At 39.4% G+C, this 18,018-nt stretch overlaps 1 protein-coding gene across 6 annotated transcripts in view; it reads right to left on the bottom strand.

Annotated features, from left to right (window-relative positions):
- PPM1B (protein phosphatase, Mg2+/Mn2+ dependent 1B) overlaps positions 1-18,018 on the bottom strand; it is a 110,595-nt gene that overhangs the window by 67,954 nt on the left and 24,623 nt on the right. The window contains exon 1 of one of the 6 annotated variants that reach the window (XM_039530958.1): positions 12,686-12,785. The exons of 4 other annotated variants lie outside the window; for them this stretch is intronic. The gene's annotated coding sequence lies outside the window, so the exon portion shown is untranslated. Of the gene's footprint in view, positions 1-12,551; positions 12,661-12,685; positions 12,786-18,018 lie in introns of those variants that run through there. One more of the 6 variants, XM_039530959.1, reaches the window with a different exon arrangement.

Genomic DNA, 18,018 nt, shown 5'->3' with positions numbered 1-18,018 from the left:
AAACAGAGTTCTCCAAGCAATGCCTGCACTATACCCTCAGTGCTCTAACTGCTGAAATATTAACAAAGAAAGACACTCACACAGCAACAAGCAGTAATATCCAAAAGTCATTCCCAATCCTCAGAAACCCTATGTATGGAAAAGCTCTCAATATACAATTCAACAGCTATAGCTAAATCAATCATTATAAATTGTGGGACCAGAAGTATAAAATGCAGTCTTTCATACATTCTGTTTTAAGGCTTAAAAGAATTGTATGCAAATACATTAAATATCATACACTTTTGAATATTCATGGAGATTAGAATACCAAAGCCTTTCATAAGCAGACAGAATACAATTAATCCAAAATAACTAAAATAACATATTAGAATTCTTTTTGCTTAAAAAATACTTGGTGATTGTAGTAAGACTTAATTGCTGTTAAAACATTCAGACAACAAGTAAAACAATACTGGGACATTTACAAGTCATGTAAATATGCTATACATAATATGCCCTAACTACTAATAGGTTTCGAAGATTTTTTTTCTTTAAATTCCTTCAAAAACTGCCTAAGGAGATAAAGCCCTTAAACTGTCAGAAAATTAAAATCAACCACCACAGAACATAAAATGACTGCAAAGGTATTACTTAACTGTAGGTATCTTTAAAAAAAAAAAATTTAAAGAACAATGCGACATGCAAACCCAGTTCTGGAAAATGTATAAATCCGTAAGTGGAGATTAAAAGAATCAAGGTATATAAATGGTTACTCTAAAATACTTTTATTAAGAAAGAGAACCTCCATCTTATTCCACAAAAGGGTAGGCCTACCAACTGCTGACCTCATGGATATCTAATTTTATAAATTCCTGCAAATTAACTATGTATTAATATCCTAAATGACCAGGTACAGAGGGGCATAAACACAGCACTAGCAGCTTTTTTTTTTTTTTTTTAAACACTCTCTACATCCATCCCTATCACAGGTCACCAGATCCTGCTCAGAGTGACAGCAACAATGTGCTGGTTTTAGTCTTGCAAAATGACATGAGTGACAGAGCTTGCCTTTTATGAGTAATCAAATGCTGCATGGGAGGAGTGAGCTATCAGTTTTTTGGGTGTTTGATTTTCATTTTTAGGCTGAATGGTAGATGGAGATTTGGTTGGCCTGCAAGTACTTAAACACCCGATAAGCATGAAGTATCAAGTCATTCAACACGTGGTTGCATCTAAACAAGACAAGGATAAGGCAGAGGGTTACTACAACCTCCAGATTTATTATCTCATTCACTGAGGAACACTAATGGTAAAGAGTTCTCCAAACTAATCAGTATTGACCGAGGACATCTATTGAAAACAAGAATTCACTTGAGGATAAAGCTATCCACAACATCTTAAGACATTGTCCTAAAAGGGAAGCCGATACCTTTCCTTAGCTGTGTTGCCCACCCTTTATTTTATGGCATTAATAAACCCAGGTTTACATTTAACAAGAGATGTATAAAATTTCAGACATTATTTATGAATTGCTCAGTGCCAACATACGCTTTGTTCTGTACAAAAAAGATGCCATGGAATTACCTGAATTTTAGAAAATTCTAACTTGAGCATTTGTTTTCTCAACATTGATGTTACACTAAGCACTAAATTTTTCCACTTAAACTCCCCCGCTACATTTTTTTTTTCTGAAGAAGGAAATATGTGGGTACTGCACTTTGAGACATCACTTACTGAAACCCAGCATAACAACTATTTAAAGCACTCTATACCTTTAGAGCAATTTAAACAGTATTATCGACTTTACAAAAATATAACCACAGCTATAGTACGTCTAGACCTTTCAATCAAAGCTAGTGCCCCCAGAATACTAAAGGCTTTGCAAAGCTTTATATCAATTTTTTAAAAATTCAACAGTGTAATTTTATTTTAAGCCATATTTGAAGAAATTTGGTTTTGTTCTTTAAGTTGCAATGAGATGGACAAGAAAAGCCAACACTGAAGTATCCATCTTCAGTCATTTGAATTGTCTAAGCATAAAATTTGATGGGAAATGAACACTGCTGAATGTTTTATCTTGCAGGATTAGTTTCTGCTTAACTTCAGTGAACTCCTTAACAGTGTATGCGAAAATGAAAGTCTGGGACTAGCATAAACTTAGCAGCATTCTAAGTTAGGTCCACACTTGTTCTAGCTAAAGATGACCTCCACCTACCCATATACAAAAACAAAAAAGTGGGTTTCTGGAGCATGTGGAATCTAGAGGTCAAAGATCTGTTTGGAACTTTGTTTTCCCCAAAAAAGATGTCCTGATTACATCTCCTTCTAGGAAAAGCCTGTGCTCTAGTAGAATGAGTAGAAGAGAAGACAAGACAAAGTATGCTCGTCATTTAACAACAGATAGAAATACACTGTGTAATCCATGTAGATATTCTTTATACCAGAACAACTTGTCCCTTAACTATTTTGAGGGAGATGAGTGTCTAGCCAGATAATACAAGGCTTTAGCCACATCCAGAACATGCTATTTCTCAAGTGGAGTGGGGTTCTGGAAAGAAAATAGGGAATATAATTGATTGATTTGGGTAAAATTAAAACACAATTTTGCAAATAAATTTAGGAGACCATAAAACCACTTTATCTGTGGATTATAGAGAGGGAACAGTCAGTCACAAGTGCTTGGGAGTCGCATCCTTCTTGTTGATGTAATGGACACAAGAAAAACTGTCTTGAGAGTAAGGTGGTGAAGAGAGCACTTGCAAGGGGGGGCTCCAGAAGACCTTTTAAGACAGTGAGATCTTAGGAAGAAGTCAGCTGGCTCCCCATTGGACAACTGTAGATAAATTATTTTAAAGAGCTTAAGAACAGTAGAGTCATGATCTGTGTTCTTACCCAACTGGAGGGTGGCATGCTGAAATTGTTGCAAAGTGAACCCTGATTGAACTAGAGAGTCGTGAGAGCTTTTACTGTAGTGCGTAGTCAAGAATCTTGGGAATGGAAGCCTTCAGAAGATCAATATTGTTCTAAGCCATCCTTTTTGAGAATCTCTTCCATTTGGAGGAACAGGGTTCTCTTTGTGGAAGCCTGCTCTGCAGTAATCTCTCTCAAACCTACACTGAACAGTCTATCGGTGGCGCTCCACCAACCAACTTCCAGGTTGAGAGGTGTAATGACTTCAAGTCTGAGTAGAAAATTTTATTCTGATTCAATGATATGTCCAGGAAATCTGGTAGTGTGAATCGGGGGTTGAGCTGATACGTGAATTAGACCTGTCGTCAGAACTGGCTGGGCCAATAAGGATAGTTTGTGCTGTATTCTATCTTATTTTTCATATTATCTTGGGTAGAGAAGCAAACAGAAGGCCCTGTTTCCAGGACGTGAGAAAAGCATCCTCTACAAATCTTCAACTCGTATGTTCTGGAGCAGAATTCTGAGCACTGTGTTCTCTTTCTTGGCAAATAAGTCTATGATGAGAGTACCCCCCTAGTGACACATTCAAATAAGGACAGATATTTTGAGGGACCACTTGTGATTGGTTATGGATTGCCCGTTGTGATCAGCTATGGTGTTTCCGAAACCTGGTAGGTGAAGGGCTATCAGAGCTATCCCATGTGTCAGGCACCAATTCCAAAACTTGATGGATTCGCAACACAGGAGCAATGAGTGAGCCCTGCCTAGTTTCTTTACCTAATGCATTGCAGACACATGGTCTGTGAGAATGTGTGTGATAGGCTGATTGTCCAAGTTCCAAATTTAAATGAAGTCATGAATCACCTCTTGACGCTAAACTCCTTACATCTGAAGGTATTTTAAGAGTGCACCACATTTTATTCCTTAAACATCTGTGATCACTGTCTTTGTAAGTGAAAGAGTGGGAAAAAGTACACCTCTGTGCATTGAGTTTCTATCCATCAATTTATTGATGCCAGAATATGAAATAGGATCATTAAACATGTCTGAGTCTCATTCCATACACTGATCTTAGCCAGCCTTGCAATGGTCTTAGAAGTCTCACTAGCATGAAAGTGCAAGTTGGCATGTGACCCATGAGTTTAGATAACTCAAGACTGAGTGACCAGTTTGCTTTGATACAGGAGATAAATGTCAAAATAGAGTGAAGTGTCTTTAGAAAGATTATACCAACCCCCGGTTAAGAAGAAAGCACCTGCCTACTCCCTACCTATTACCCTCTGAGAAAGAAGCCTGGTTTCTCCCAGAGGAAACCACCACCTTCACTAGGCATCAAGCCTCCTGTAGAGTTATCTGGACAGCAGGTTTGGTATGAAAGTTGAGAGTCACAACCAAACCAGACAGTCATCCCTGAACCTGATCTTCAGATGCCATCTTCCCTGTTTTATCAGCTTAGACAGGAATAACCTCAACCACTGATAGATGGGTACTTATTTCTAAAGGGTATTCTGTCCAATTCCACTCCTTTATCATTTCCCACATTCCTTCCCTGTCCTTTTTCAACCTTTCTCACAAGAACCAACTGAAGATAGAGAGAGCCTCCCTGATCTGTCTTAGAGACATAGATGAGATGTCTATGGAATTCAGAGGAAGAAATTTCTACTCCTAATATTTCCTTATTCTGGGAAAAGGGGGAAGCCTTCATGAGATATCAATCTGAGAAGGTCAAACAAATACATACACCTTCTCAGATTCAAGATGGTAATGGTAGCCCCTAGCCACCACCATTTGTTTGTGAGCCCTAGTTTGCTGAGAAAGAGAAATACCTTGTCCCATGTCAGCAATTTGTACTTCAAATAATGTTTTGTATTTTGCTATACATAATTGAAGCGAGGTAGAATGGGCTTTCTTACTAACAAAAGTGAGCCTTTCAGGATCTTTATCCTTGGGAATCACTCGCACTGGGCCAACTAACTAGCTTCCTCCTGGGCTACTGGTCTTCCTGATAATGGGTGAGTAATGGATTACTCAACGCTTCTTTATGGCCCTGTGCATCTTTTCTCTACTCTCTTTGCTGTAGAGGCAAGGGCAGCAGGGGTCTGCCATGCACTTTACAGATGGCTCTAGGTTGCCCTTATAAGGACATGGCTATTCTACCTGGATCAGTGAAGTACAAGATACCTAAAATCTTATAGGCCTTAGCTTCAGTTAATGTTGTCTCAAGTTCTGGTGTATCAGCTAATTGAGATAGTAAATCCTGAAAGTCATCAGGTGCTGGAACCAAGACAGAGTCTCCCCTGACAGGTGACAAAGTTGAGGGGTGTTTGGGAAAGGCTATATGGTATTGGTCCAATTGTTCTGGACTGATTTCCTTCTCTTGTTCTTTGTCTCTGTCCAGGATGGTAGAAAATATGGCTACTGTAAGTCTTGAGGTCAATGCTGCAGAAGTACAAGAATATCTACATTTATGCAATAAGATAGGAAGAGAGCTAATACTGGGTGTTCTACAGTTCTCACACTACAGGGTACACCTCCCAAGGAAGGCGCAAGAATGCATCAGTATTTGTTTAATCTTTGTGTTGCAGTTGTGTTCACCACTGAAAAGTACAAGAGATAGAGAATATTGAAGGGGCCAAATCTCATTTATACTGCTCTGGCTGTATGCAAGGGTCTTAAAGTGGGTGGGTAGGTGTGATCAGACTTGTTATAGAAAAATAAAGTTGCATATTACAATATTTTAAAGAACTGAGAGAAGTAACTAGCATCAGTGAGCATGGTTAAGCTAATATTCGTAGAAGTGCAACTGATAGCATTTAAGGCAGGCAGCCCACAGAGAAATTATACAAGTTTCACCTCACTACCACCACTTTAATCAGACCTTAAGGTATATCGTAATAATTATGAGAATTTATGCTTCCTATTAAGGGTATATCAAATGAAACGAAAACCTACTTATATGTTATAGCAAAGAAGCCTGAAGCATTAAATAAGAAAAGAAATTAAGATGGAAGGGATAAAGGTCTCAAGAACATTAAAGCTTTGATTATTTGCCAAATTCCTAGCGAATACTACAAAAAGTACATTCTACATGAACAATGGCTTTGTACCCAAAGTGAAAGCCTAAAATATAAAAAATTACATCTAAAAAACTGCCTGTCTGTGCAGTGGCAGAGTGGCCTCCCACTGAGTCAGAGGAGGGACTGCCCCTTGAACCCTGGTGAACAGAGTCAGACTGGGCTTGGGCCTCTCACTGGAAGTTAAGGAACGGGACAGGAAGTATAAAGGAGGAGCCCTGCAGCTCAGCTGTGCTGGAACAGCCCAGAGGCGATGGATGCTTTCTGCCCACTCCAGGAGGTGGAGCCTGAGAAGGATCCCTACCCCACTAAAGACTGGCTGGAGCTGTTGGAGCCACCAGGAAAACCAAGGCATTGAGGAGTGTCTGGGACTGCTGCTGCCAATCTACCCCAGGGAAGTGGAGGACCCCATGAATCCAGGTACACTCGAAGGCTTCGGTGCTCCCTGAAACCCAGTCAGCGTGTTGCAGCCAGGATCTCCGCTGACCAAGTGGCAGAACACTCTGCCACTGTTAGGGCCCTGGGCTGGGTCCCCCTACCCCCTACCCCTTGCCACCCCACCCTTAGGCCAAAAGGCCTGCATGAGTCTGCCAGCTACCTGAGGCAAGACATCAGGCAATAGGCTGCCTACTGCTCTGCCTGCCTCAGAGATCCTAAAAAGCCCCTCCTGAGCCAATTGACTGTTTGGTACTCTGCCTGGCTTGAACGCATAGACTATTTGGTCCCCACCCTGCTTGAGAGGCTGGGTCATGAGACTAATTGCTGCTCTGCCCCTGCCTAAGGTGGTAGTCATACCAGTGCCAAGTACAGCAGTAATATAAACTGTCTACTCATTCTCAGTATTCCCTTATACATCCCTTTTGGCCACAGTATCACAGTCTACCTACCACCAGGACCCAAAAGTATTTTTTGGTGTCACTGATTTCAAGAATAGTCCCTCATTTTGTATGTATAGCATTCCTGCATTGCATTCCTTGGTGACCTTGCACATCATTGAATTGAAAAGTGTATTTGCTTGTGCCCGGCTTATCAAGTGATTCAGATTGATCTAGATCAATGTCAAGTTGTCTTCATTTTTTTACCACTCCCCAATCTTCATGTCATCTGCAAACTTGGTGAGTAATCCCATTTTCTTCCATGTAATTCATAAAAATGTTGACTAGTGTAGAGCTAAGAACTGATCCCAGTGGGAACTCGCTAGAAACACCCAAGCTCATAGACTGCTCAGTTCCTCCCTGAGGGACAGAATTCACAGAATGCTTGTTTGCTCAACCCCTGCATAAAGGCCAGAACTCACAGACTGCCCAGTTGTTCTACCCTGCCTGGGGCCCAACACCCACCGACTGCTCATTGTCCTGCCCTGCTGGAGGGTCAGAAACTTTTAGAATGTTTGGGGCTCTGCCCTGCCTAAGAGCCAGAGCCTTGGACTGGTTAGTCATCTGCTAATTCCCTGTCTGTGGGCAACGCCCACGGACACAGTGAGGCAGCGTGACCCCCCCCCCCCACTGATGCAGAGTGGGAGGACTCAGCTGTAACCCACTATTATCTGGCATCATGCAACTGACTTCTTGGAGAAATCTGAAGAGGTTTCTCCATAGCACAGCTAACATTGAAGGTTTAAGAAAACTTGCACTGATAACATGACAAATATATAGAAAAAATGGAGAAATGAAAAAGTTAAACTTGCAAACAGGCAAGAGAAATGAACAGGCCTTTATTGCTCAATATTGTAAAGGACTTTGAAATTCAGTTTGCCTCTGTTTTTGGCAGGAAGTTGGACCTGAGAAGTAAGTGTGGTTCCTTGAAGACTCAACAGGAAGAGTGTAAACTGAAATGTCCAAAATTTTCCCTGAACTTAGATTCTAAAATGATTTTTTCCCCCTTTCTCACATAGAAGATGTAACTGACTTGAATCAGATGCCCTGAAAACTGTGTTCAAAACATTTCTGAAACTTCAATGATTCTTGTATTTCATGAGATAGGATATCTGTTCCCCACAGTCACGCATTCCTTCTTGTTATGGGACAAAGTGAATATGGTTATCTCGCACAATATAGCTTATATAAAACAGGTTTGTAGACTTAATGAGCCTTGCCATTTAGTGTTAAAGATTGACCTGTATGACCTTATGGCATCCCAAACTGTAGTTTACAGGGTTTTCTTCTTTTGAGAGAGAGAGAGAGAGAGAGAGAGAGAGAGTGTGTGTGAGAGAGACTGATGAATTTAACAATTTTAAACAAATTAAGACAAACTCCCCCTGCTCCTCCTCCTCCTCAAGAGGTACCTTTCCTTTTAGAGGCTACTACATTCTCCAGGGATTCAGGAACTGAAAGTTAGGGGACTTCTGCATGTCACCTATCACTCTGCCATGAGAGAATCCTATTTCTTCTGACATTCTGAGAAGACAGACAATTCACACACTTCAGAAGAGGAAAAAAATTAAAAAAAAAATTCTTACAGACTTTCAGCTTCAAAAGGATACTTGGATGTAGAAAATGATTAAAAGGACCATACTGATGACTTGTTCCATCAGGAAGTAATGAGGGTATAAGGGAGAAGAGAAATCTAATACTCAAGCACTGAAACACTACTTCTGCCTATTACTGGTTCTGGAGAGAGGCCTGAGGAAGTATGTGCTGTCACACTAATAGAAAACCAAAGTAAGCCTAGTAATTTCATTGAGCATGGACTTCCTCTAGTTAGAACTAGATATCCTGAATGAGTAAGCCAACAGTGAAAGTGAAGCAGAGGACCTCTCGCTCTTCTGCTCTGGTGGAACTGAGACCCCTAGACAAGTTTCATATTCACAGTGGAGGGTTCTGTAAGGACAGACTGTTCATCCTCGTGTCTGCAGAGGGATAAGAGGATGCAATACTCACAAGCCAGCCTCCATGCCCAACCTACCACCTTCATCTTTGATCCCCCCTGTGACACTGCATCCCATATTCTTCAGTGATATATGATTATGGCATAATGATGCATTTTGTATAAAACAGGTCATGTGAGGCGTCATTGGAAAAGTTAAGATCATCCATATTCAGCAAATCATATTTGCAGATCCTGCATGTATCATTTTTGTATCTAAAGTTAAGAATATTGTCTATGTATCTGTATTTCAAATGTAATTATACTTGGGTGACACCCACTAGGCAAGATGCTTTCAGTCGAGACAGCTGATGGGGAAGGGCCTATTCAGGGTAATGAGCCATTAGGGAAATCAATAGGCCTAAGGGGAAGCTTATCCATCACTGGGTGAGCCTTCCTAACAATGCTCCAGGCAGCCTGTAAGTAATGGCTGCTATGACTCAGCAAGGTATGCAAGAGCCTATGACCAGGCCACATGACTCTGGACTCCTTCTTGGGATATCAGTGTTTTTCCACAAACTTAGTTTGGGACAAAAGGTTCCCGCCCTATGCTAAAGCTATATAAGGCAGGGAGTGACATCATCTGTTCTTCAGTCCCCACACAAGAGGACTCCTGAAAACAACTGACTGAACTGAGGCAAGTGCTAGACCCAGGCTAAAAGGATTTCTAACCTGTGTATGAAAAAGCCTGCAGATTCCACACTGTAAAGCAAGTGCAGCTTGTATCTTGAGAATCTGCCAGCCTGCTTGTACCATCAGCCAGGGTGAGAATTTGCTAATATATATCCCATCTTTCTAGTATCTTAAGCTTAGTTTGCATTCTTATTTACTAGGTGATCTGCTTTGATCTATTTGGGCATAAGCTTTTGGGGGTAAAAAACCCACTTCTTTAGACGCATCTGAAGAAGTGGGGTTTTTACCCACAAAAGCTTATGCCCAAATAAATCTGCTAGTCTTTAAGGTACCACCAGCCTCCTCGTTGTTTTTGTGGATACAGACTAACATGGCTACGCCTTGACACTGCTTTGATCTGTTTTCTATCACCTATAATCACTTAAACTTATTTTGTGTTTTAATCTAAACCAGTAAGTTTGGAGTAAAGTGCTTGGGAATCTTAGCTCAGGGGGCTGTTGCATTTCCTCTCCATACTGAGGGAGGGGCAAACTCTGAGCTTATGCTGTACAGTTCCCTGTACAGCGCAAGATGGTATAACTTTGGGTTTATACTCGAGTGGGGAAAGGGGGCATAAGGTGGGAGGCTGGTGATTATTTTGGCTGTAGCCTCTTTATTGTTGGCTCATGCAGTAGCTGATCAGAGAGCCTGCATGTAACTGCAGCTGGGTGTGTCCCTACCTGTGTGACTACTGGAGGAAGTGTAGAACTGGAAGGGGGGGCTGCAGCATGTCACCGCAGCACAGGGTGAGAGGGAGCCCAGGCTGGTGGGTCAGAGGGCTCAGTGGTACTCTAATTTCAGGGAGAACCCGTCACACTAGGCCTCATTCAAGGTATCTATAGACCAACAAAGTTTTACTACCACTTGCAAGGCTGAATCTCTAAAGTTAGGAAAGGGTGAAAAAGCTATATCACATGTATGGCCCAAAGCAGGAGTCAAAGGAGAAATACATGCAAGGATGAATAAGCTAAGTTTTACTTGTTGGAAACAGTTATGGCACACAGAGGAACTACCACTAGGAAAAAACGGACACTGCTTTTATTTAGCATGTTCTACGTTCAATGGAAGGTAGAGTTTCAGCAGACCAGCCTTCATTTGATTGAAGCAGCATTTTCTAATACTTAGAACACATGAAAGAGCCAAAGATCAGGTTCTTACTCTGGCATTATCCTGGTTAAGTTACCATGTGTCTTAAGTTTTATGCACCTGCAAGATGGGTAATTATCCCTCACAAGTTTTACCAGGTGTAATTATTGCTTGTACAGCATTGAGGTCCTGGGATAAGAAACCACTACAAGTGCATGGTATTTTTAAATATCAGGAATCTTGGAAGCACTACATCCCAGTTACTGTAACACAGCACACCCAAGTGTTTTATTTTGAATTAAGTCTGACTTGGAATTGTTTCATAAAAAAAAGCCAGAAAATATGCCTATAGACAACTATAACAAAAGGCTTTTACATTTTTTATACAGATTAAATAGTTTATTTTTAATCAATTTCATGCTAAGTTTTTATGAAAAGTCCATATTAGTTCCTAGTACAAGCAATTACATATGACGGTTACAACACCTGAACTTCCACTATGCACTACCTTTAACTCTCCAATCCCAATGGCTGTAGTAACTACAGAGGTCTTCAACCATGGCTGGAGATTCCACTTTCAAGACTTACAAGTTTGAAGTCTTTGGAATCAGCAGGAATCCAGATTACATATCAGTATTACAGATCTCCAAGCAATACATTGGGCATTACAATCTTTCAGTCTCTCCTGCTCAAGGATGATATACATCACCCAGATACTACCAACATACTTTAGTAAAACAAGCAAGGGGGAGCTCATTCCCTGATGTTGCATTAGAAAGCAGTAAAGTTTGGATGTAGTGTATTTATTATCACATCTGGTTCCACATCTGCCAAGACAAAGAACACTCAAGGAGACTCCTGAACAGACTGAAATGGCACCAGCATAAACAGTCTTTTAAGGACTCAGTGGTTCAACACATATTCTGCAAGTGTGGATCTACCACAATACATCTGTTTACTGAGGAAGATACCAAATGTCATCACTTCTGGTCCAGAGTGAGCAAGGACAAAGCATTTCTTTCTGTGGGGTTGGAGCAGGGATTTCCTTTGTATTCCCACCCATACATCTACTGCCCTGTGGTGGGGTACCAAAAGCAGCATTAGTGCTGGTAGTGCCAGGGTTTCCATCAGATCACTGGTGCTGCTTCTTTCTTCAGGGCCTCATCAGAATCAAAGCTATGGTGCCTGTTTTCTTGTTTTTGCTTGGAGACTGAGCTCTGACAGAGGAGATATGCTGAGTAGGGGAAGAATGTACATCAGGAAATCACAGTCAAAACAAGATGTAAGACCTATACTAAAGGAGCCTGAGGACCGTGCCAGAGCATGCACTGTCGTATGCAAATGGCACTAGAAAAATAGACCTAGTTGGTGTCAACTGAGTCAATGACTTCACAGGAACAGTGTCTGAGTTTTTTCTTAAGGACGTTGCTAGAGCAGTGCTGAAGCTGAGGATGGGAGCCAGTGTTCTAACTGTTTCATAAAGGAGAGCTTCAGTGCAGATGCAGGTCACTGAGAATCCAAATCAGCCTAACTAAAGAAAGGGGGCTAAGAAAGTCTAAGTGCAGATCTAACAGAGGTTCCCAATGCTCTTCATTGTTAGAGGTATGTGGTATACAGTAGTTGTAGTAGTAAGGTGCATGCTTATGGGTGATACTTCATGGCTTAATTTTTCATTTCCTTGGTTTTGAGTTTCTCAGGTATGTTGTGTGTGTAGCAAACCTATTCCCCAAACACTGTGTCCTGTATTTCACTATAGTTATTTAAAAATAATGCAGCCTCTACGTGGTGGAGGAAACAAAATGTATTTAGAGCCCAGTACTGCTATTGAGCTAATATACAAGGTTGCAATACTTGAAATAAGGAAGGAAGACAAAAAATTCAGGATCAAGAAAAGAATTGTAGGTTGAATAATAAGATTCAGCAATTTCTGTATCTGTGGTGATAACCCTTGGGTTATTTTACCTCCATTGTTGGTTTAGAAATTTGAAGATGCCACCACTCAACAGCCCAGTCAAGCAAGTTGACCCCTTTTTCCTTCTCCATGAAGGAGAACTGAGAAACTTTAGGGTGAGTATTCAACCCTTCAATCCACTCACCAAAGGAGCGAGACTTTTCTTCTGCACTCTGCGCATGATGCTCCGAGACTAAACTGCCTTTTCATTCACCGCTAGAGATCTTATAGAATCTGCATCTTCTGTTTCCTTGGTAACAGCATGAAGCAAGCATAATATTCCATGACACCTACCCACACAGCTTCACAATTAAAGTATGGCAACACCCATTTCCTAAGGCTTTTCTTTTCAAGTGGCAATGACAGGAATTAAACCAAATAAGGAGGGGGGGGGGAAGAAGAGTGGAGAGGTGACTTACAAATGCAATTCCTTCCACTTCCAAAAATAATATTCAAAAGGATAAAGGTAACTGCAAAGAAATAGGATTGGGGGGAGGGGAAAAGCAAACAAAAGGAATCTCCATTAATGCATGATCTACATTTCACTCTTGTTACCCCCTTCCCACACTAAGAGCAGGGAGTATTTTTGCCTATACTCGTTAATTCATCTTAAGAGAATTTTAAATCCATGAGACAAGACAAGAGAGTTATTCTTCAGCTCCAAGTCAACCTTCCCCATTGGCTATAACTAATTATATTCACTCAAAAACCCGTTTATATCCTTCCTCTTTGGTGGCACAAGAAATTGTTGCAGCTCACAAACAGAGCTTTTCCAAAGCCGATAGAGAGATCAATAGCCACCAATTAAACAAATTTCATAGACTAGGATCATCTAGAATAATGGCTGTCCTATCCATAGGAAAAATATTACCCTAGTTCACAAAAACAAAACAAAACAAAAAAACCCACCACACTTTTCCTTTTCTATTATAGATCATTCACTAGCTAGGATCATTCAACTGGCAGCCTACAGAATACTGTGGTCAAAGGCCTCATCTGCCAATGAAAACAAAAAGCGACGTAGAAAGGAATGAACAGAGAACAGGTTCTACTAATAAGCTCAAGGAAGTAGGTACTTCTTGCAGAATGGTCTTCAACACCTATTAAGGAAGGTATTTTGTTGAGGATATAGGCCAATCCAATTTATAACCTAATCCACTGGGGAATTATTTTGGCCTCTTTCCTAATAAGGAGGGGCTGTTCCACATTACCACATTCTTTTGCAGCAAAATTTCATAACGCCCTGTTTTGGTCTGAGGAAGGAGGGAGGGTACATGAACACTGATTTAAGTGAACAGAAGGATTAACTTTTTATATTAATTTTACAACTGGTCCAAGAGTAGTCCAAATCAGGGAGAAAATGGAGGAGATTCCTTCGACTCCAGATTCACTGACTTCTTATAAAGTTGATGGCTGAAAGCATGGATAACTGAAATGACAGCAAGAAATCTTCAGAAACCTGGCAACATGATGGCGAAGGTTCAGACAACTATGTCCGCCTTTTGGAAAAGATCTTTCTGCCAACAGATTTCCCTGTACTTAAGCTCAGACTGAGGCTTATCTATACACCCCATCTATACAGAAGTAGAGTGCTGAATGGCTTTGTAACAAACTCAGCACTAATAGAAAAGGGGCCTCTATGTTCTAATTATAAAGACTTTCTCGATTTTTAAAGTAGGACTATGACATCCTGATTAGAAGCCACCTTTCTGGAAGCCTAATTCTACTACAAATCTTCAAATGAAAATCTATTGCAAACGGGGTGAACTAGGTCACCTTGGTATATCGTAGGCTCTTCTAAGTCAGGAGCCTTCATACATTGGAATTGGAAGTCAATAGTGCCAGTCAGCAGGGTGCTTCAGGAAGCCTGAGACCTTCTTGTTTCAACTGTTCCTGACTACCTGAGATTGGTTTGGGAATGGAAGAAAGGAAAATGTACCCGCAGAACTTTTGAAAGTTCGAATATTTCTGTGATGTATTTGCAGGGAAAGAGGTAAGACAATAGTGTGTTTTCTTGAAGTGTACATTTATTTGATCTTTTAAAGCTAAAAGACTATTCAAAAAATGAGAACTTTTGATGTACAAAATTAGAAAAATATAATTTAATTTTTAAATATGATAGCACCTGTAAGAAGTCCATTATACCTTTCTTTAGTTTCTTTCAAACCCATTAAACTGCACTATGCAACAGTCAACGCTTTATTGCAAGTGTTTTATCTACACCAGTAGTATTATGGTTGAAAAGACTAACTTGGAGCTTTTGTTTTGAGCTACTTTAGTTTCTATAATAAAGCTAGAATTTTGCATGCAATTTTTTTTATTATTATTTTTTAGGAGCAAGGCAAGTTCCATTGCACTGGCTGAGTTGGAATCTAGATATTAAACTTTAATATAGATTTCTACAACTTTAAAAAGGAGGTACTAACCTGATAATCACAGATTTTTACTCACATAAGAGACTGAAACACAAGATCATTCTAGAAATAAGAATGCATTCCTGGGACTTCAGGAACAGTCTACCACAAAGAAAACCAAAAAGAAAGCTTCCATTCACACTAAAACGGTGAAAGTTTAAATTCAATAGAAACTGCATCGTACCACTGACAGCATGACAAAATTCTTAATTTCTAAAAGTTTGAGACACAAAACCCAAGTATAAAATAAAGACCTGGATTGTTATTCTAATTTTAAATATAGTAAGGGGGGGAAGTTTCAACTGCCCTTTAGACAGTTTTTTTTAATCTATACTTTGACACAGGATAGAAGGTAGATTTTTCAGTAGAACTCATCCAATCAAGGAGAGAAAATGCAGATCTCATTGTGTATTTGGTTTGTAAAAATACTATTTAGTTTGAATACAGCACTTGATCTGTAGACCTCAGAGCACTTTACAATGGAAGATTATCCCCATTTTCTGTACAGGCAAGCAAAAAGTTCAATGATTTGCCCAAGGTCACACAAGTCAAAAAATCAAGTACAGAAAACCCAGATCCCCATTCCCAGTCCAGTGCCCTAATCCCTAGAGCACACTGCACTCTTAGCAGTTTCAATATATTGTTAATTTTCAAATTTTTCCATTACCTTTTACCCTGACAAGAAAGTCAAAACATTGTGTGTGTGTATACAGTCACCAGTACTGTACAGTCCATGAGAGAAGGCTACAAAATATACACAGTCCACTTTAGACCTGCCTACATTAAGCAAAATACCACAAATAATCGGGTTGGAAGTTCCAAGAACAGACGCTTATAATTCTATGGAGGAAAGACTTCAGGTATTTGATTAGCAGATTGAATAGTTTCCTCCACCTCCTTTCCCCAGTTACAATATCTGAAACATGGAAACAGATTCAGAATAGTTTTGAGCAGTGTTATCAGTACATCAAATGAGCACTCAAGTAACACCAGAGGTGGTAATAAAATGAAATAACAGTTATAAAGATGATCAATAATACAGAATGGTAGTGTTTTTCATCTTTTGTTAAGTCACCATGGTAAAGCACTGGAAAACTACTTTCAACTGTTTCTCTTTATAAAAAAATAGAATAAAAACAATAGTTCAATGAATTCAAGATCAAAGCCAATGATTTGAACAAGGATAAAACTTATTAAAATAGGAGGGTTTTAAAAATGCAGTACCTAATTACTTTCTACGTAAAGCAAACACCTAAGTTCTATTGGAAGGACCATAATGAGAATATGAAATAATATCTACTGGCTTCATTCTTCTGTCATAGGTTAAAATAATGAAGTAAAACCATCAGTTTTAATCATTTGACAATTGAGCTGTTTAAAGGAGTGGACACACAAGAGCACTAGTTTCTGATAAAGCAGCTCATTTTTTCCTTTAGTAAGACAAGTTTATAGACAAAGCAATGAGTTTTGTACATACAATAGCTAGCTCCGGTGTAACAGAAGAATATCTGATGAACAGAATTCAACTGGTACATAAAAAGTGTAGCTTTGGTCAGAAAAGGGACTACGTAAAAAAGCATTCTTTACTCACTGCATTGCTTCCTTTGTATCAAGTACATTTAATTACTATATTAACAAAACCAAGTTTTTAAACTAGTATTAACAATGCAGAGCCAATGCAGGCATGGAAGAGTTAGAGGGACTAGTTTCTGCCACATCCATCAAAAAAGGGTAAGCAACTTCTGATGTAGAATATAAACAGTGTACAAGCTTTGAATAATTGTTTTGGGGTTATTTGAAGAACAAAAATGCTCATACTTTATCCCAAAGAGATAGCCCTGAAGACTGCATCAAACAAATGAGTTTCTGATCTGCAAAAATGCCAATCCAAGTAAGATTTTAAAAGTAAATATCCCAGATTGTTGGAAGTCTAGTTATATGAAGAAAAACTTGGGCCTCAATACTGCAAATATTTACACATCAGTAATTCCACATTGATGAAAATTTGGAAAGCTTATGAGTAATTACTTCTTTCACAATTGTTTAAATGGGAGTTTGGTACCAAAAGTATTCACATGTCAAGCAGAACCATTTTGGAGATGGAGAGCTCCAGTTCACATAAAGGAAATATATTTTCTAAAAACCAGAAAAACTGGCAATTCAGATGATAAAGAATAATTTCACAAGAGCTTCCACAACTGAATTGACTTGTTAGCTAGTAGCTACTGATTTGATTTTTTTGAAATATTAACATATATTAAAGGAAAGTCAGCAAACACTAAGTGCTCAGGAAATTTAGGAAATATTAATTCCTCTCGACATTGCAGAAAGCCCCATGAGGCTGTGGAAATGTCAATCCATGCTGGAAATGCACTAACATAAGTGACTGCTATAGAAGTTGTGTTGTAATGAAAAATAAGAATAAACCAAAGGATAGCTACATGAGGCACAGAAATCTTTTGCTGGTAGGGTGGGAGAGCACCAAGAGAAGTCCACAGTAGAGAATGAATGCCTTCTAATTAGGCATCAAAAATGTGGGATACGTAGGATGTGGAATTTTATTGCTACTCAGCATTCAAAAGAACTCCATGAAAAATCTTCAAAATTACATCCAAAAATATTCTATCCCATAAAACATTGTCACTACTACATTAGTGTTTCAGAAAGTTGTACAGAATTGTAACTTCTCTTAAAGTAATGCACTAACATTAGAAAACCCTTTTCAAACTATAATTAATAACTGATTTTTACTTAGGAATACTGCATTAAAAAGTGAGTTTGCAATAGAAATCTTGAAACAGAAACAGTTACAGTAATGTTCATGAGTGTTAGAATGGAAGTATTCCCCCTTCTCAATTAAGGACACTCTGTAATACTGGTCTTCCCAGAAGACAATGAGAAGTCTAATATTCTAGAGCAGTGGTCCCCAACCTTTTTGTGACCAGTAGCACATTCATCTTTTCAGAAGAGTGTGGTGGGCGCCAACAATTTTTCAAGGCTTATTTTGTATTTGTACATTAAATAATACAAAAAAACATTTAATATTACATAATATATGAATCCA

This window comes from Mauremys reevesii, linkage group 3 (genome assembly GCF_016161935.1).
Source record: "Mauremys reevesii isolate NIE-2019 linkage group 3, ASM1616193v1, whole genome shotgun sequence".
NCBI classification, from domain to species: domain Eukaryota; kingdom Metazoa; phylum Chordata; order Testudines; family Geoemydidae; genus Mauremys; species Mauremys reevesii.
Note: the sequence above shows the minus strand (reverse complement) of the source record. Positions and strands in the feature narration are given on the sequence as shown.